Source organism: Marmota monax, unplaced genomic scaffold (assembly GCF_021218885.2).
Source record: "Marmota monax isolate L192 unplaced genomic scaffold, Marmota_monax_Labrador192_F-V1.1 WCK01_AAM20220418_F8-fsc00479, whole genome shotgun sequence".
Classification (NCBI taxonomy): domain Eukaryota; kingdom Metazoa; phylum Chordata; class Mammalia; order Rodentia; family Sciuridae; genus Marmota; species Marmota monax.
In genome coordinates this window covers 282369-285161 of record NW_026693226.1, presented here as the reverse complement: position 1 = coordinate 285161, position 2793 = coordinate 282369, and the positions used below count along the sequence as shown (strand labels likewise).

Sequence of the window (2793 nt, the reverse complement as noted above, 5' to 3'; positions counted from 1 at the left end):
GTTATTTCACTAATTGTGGTAGAAATGTATTCATATGTTCCACAATTAATATGCTAACCAATTTATTTTCTATAAGAAACAGTATCTCAAAGGATTTATAAAAGATGAAGTTTTGCATTCATGAGAAAAATATAAGCAAAGGTATACAAAAATTATTATGATACAAATAAACTAAAGATTACAGTGGTGGGCTGGGATATGGCTCAGTTAGTAGAGGGCTTGTCTTGCATGCACAGGCCCTGGGTTCAATCCCCAGCACCAAAAAAAAAAAAAAAAAAAGTAAGATTACAGTGGTGTAATGGGGAAATCAGCCAGGTATAATTTGAATAGTCAGACAAAGTATTGTATGGGAGAATTTAGATTCTGGGAATGTTTCAGCTATTTTAAAATTTGTCTGTCAGGCTTTCTGGCTGTTGTCTGAAGCCCCTTTCCAGAGAGAGAGAGAGAGAGAGAGAGAGGAGAGAAAGAAATTAGATTAAATTCTGGGAGCAATGAAAATGTAGAAATAATTTATTTTAAAAATAGCATGAGAAAATTTTAGAGAAAGCTTCATTCCTATGTTTAATGGGCAATGAGGAGCACCCTGAATCTCCTGGGAGTATGAATTGGATAAGATGGTTGAAATTAGATTGAAAATGAGAAACAATAATGCTATGAATTAAAGGTTTTTGAGCAGAACAATACCATGATCAGATATGTACTTTAAGAAAATTATTAGTTGTTACCATGAGGAATTGAAGGGAAATTTTCTGAAGTAATATACAACAGTGAGGAAATGAAATCCTGAATATGTATAATGGGGGAGATGTAATGGTAAAGAAATTTGAAAGGATTTAAATTGTACCTTAAGGAAATTTAAGCAGCAATTCTTTATAAGGAGATTTGAAGGAAGGAGGCAGTCATTGATATTACCAGCAACATTGTTGCATGAAACACTTGCATACATTCAGGGATTCCTCAAACTACCACATGGTCATATTATATTTCTAGAACTATCAAAAATAATATCCTGCTAGATTTATATTTACTGAGAAATTATGAGTAAAAACAACATAAGGATGTTATCTTTTTCTAAAATTTTTATGCCAAATTTACTAAGACAAAAGCAAATATGAGAAAGACAGAACAAAGACACTAACACAGATACTAGGGAAGGGTTTGTTCTTCTAGAGGAATTAGAACACATGTCATGATTTTAAATATAAGCTATTTAAACCATATTCCTTTTGATATAAAATAATTTCTCTAGAATGTTGTAGAGCAGAGTGTCTACATGGTGTCAGAACATGTGACAGATGTGTTCAGCTCTGTCCCTTTCTTTGGTCTATTTTGCTTATTTTTTAAGTGGACATTTATAACTCACAGGTTGGTGTCATCAATTTTTAAGAATGATGTAGGTAGGATCTTCATGGATGGTCTGCAGTACAGAAGTATCCTCTTCCACCCCAACTAATGCAGATCACCAAGGCTCAGACAGAGGATTGTTATCCAGAATATATAAAGTATTCAAAAACTTCATATCAAAAAATAATCTAATAAATAAACAGGTAAAAGAATTAAGCAGACACTTCTCAAAAGAAGAAATACAAATGACCAATGAATATATGAAAAATTGTTCAATATCTCTAGCAATTAGGGAACTACAATTCAAAACTATGATGAAATTTCATCTCACTCCAATTAAAAAATCCAAACAATAATAAATGCAGGCAACGGTGCAGAAAAAGTTACATTCATATATTGTTGGTGGGAATGCACAAACTCTCTGGAAAGCAGTGTGGAAATTCCTCAAAAACTTAAGAAAAGAACCACCACATGACCCAGCTATCTCACTTCTGGGTATATATATCCTAATAGTTAAAATCAGCATACCACATCCATATTAATGTATAATAGCACAATTCACTATAGCCAAGTTATAGAATCAACCCAGGTGCCTCTCACCAGATGAATGGATAAAGAAAATATGATATATATATATATATATATATATATATATATATATATATATATATATATACACGCAATGAAGTTTTCTTGAGTCATAATGAAAAATGAAATTATGGCATTTGCGGTAAATGGATGAAACTGAAAACATTACACTAAGTAAAAGAAGCCAGACTCAGAAATCCAAAGACTGAATCTTTTCTCTCATATGTAGAAGTTAAACAAAAATTAGAAAGAAAAAAAAGGGAGGGGGTGGATGTCCAATAAAAATAGAGATCAGTAGAGTAGAGAAAGGTGATGGAGAGGAAGGAAGAGGGACTGAAAAAGGTAATGATAGTGGAATGAAGCTGACCAATATACCCTATGTACATATATGACTATACCACAGTGAATTTTCCTTTATATGTATCTCTGATAAACTAATTAAAAAATATAATATAGAGGTTGGGGATATAGCTCAGTTGGTAGAGTGCTTGCCTAGCATGCATCAAGGGCCTGTGTTCAATCCCCAGAACCACAAACAAAAAAGTGTGTGTGTGTGTGTGTGTGTGTGTATTTGTGTTTACTTATATATTATGATTATATATATAATCATTATATATACATATATGTATATATAAGAATAATGTAAAATGAAGCATATGAAATGTTCACTAAAATACAGATAAATCAGAAAAAGAAACTTTTGGAAGGAATACAAAGGAATACACACACACACACACACACATATATACACACACACACACAGAGTGAGAAAGAGAAAAAGGAAGACTAGAAGAATCTGAGAAAAGGAATAGTGGAGGGGGGAAAATGGGAAGTTTGGGGGAAGATGAAGCCATTATATTC

General features: G+C 32.4%; 1 non-coding gene across 1 annotated transcript; it reads left to right on the top strand.

Annotated features, from left to right (window-relative positions):
- Positions 1–367: 367 nt before the first annotated feature.
- Positions 368–428, top strand: LOC124100532 (U7 small nuclear RNA). Its single transcript, XR_006854340.1, has one exon. It is a non-coding gene; the product is annotated as a U7 small nuclear RNA (small nuclear RNA).
- Positions 429–2793: the final 2365 nt, after the last annotated feature.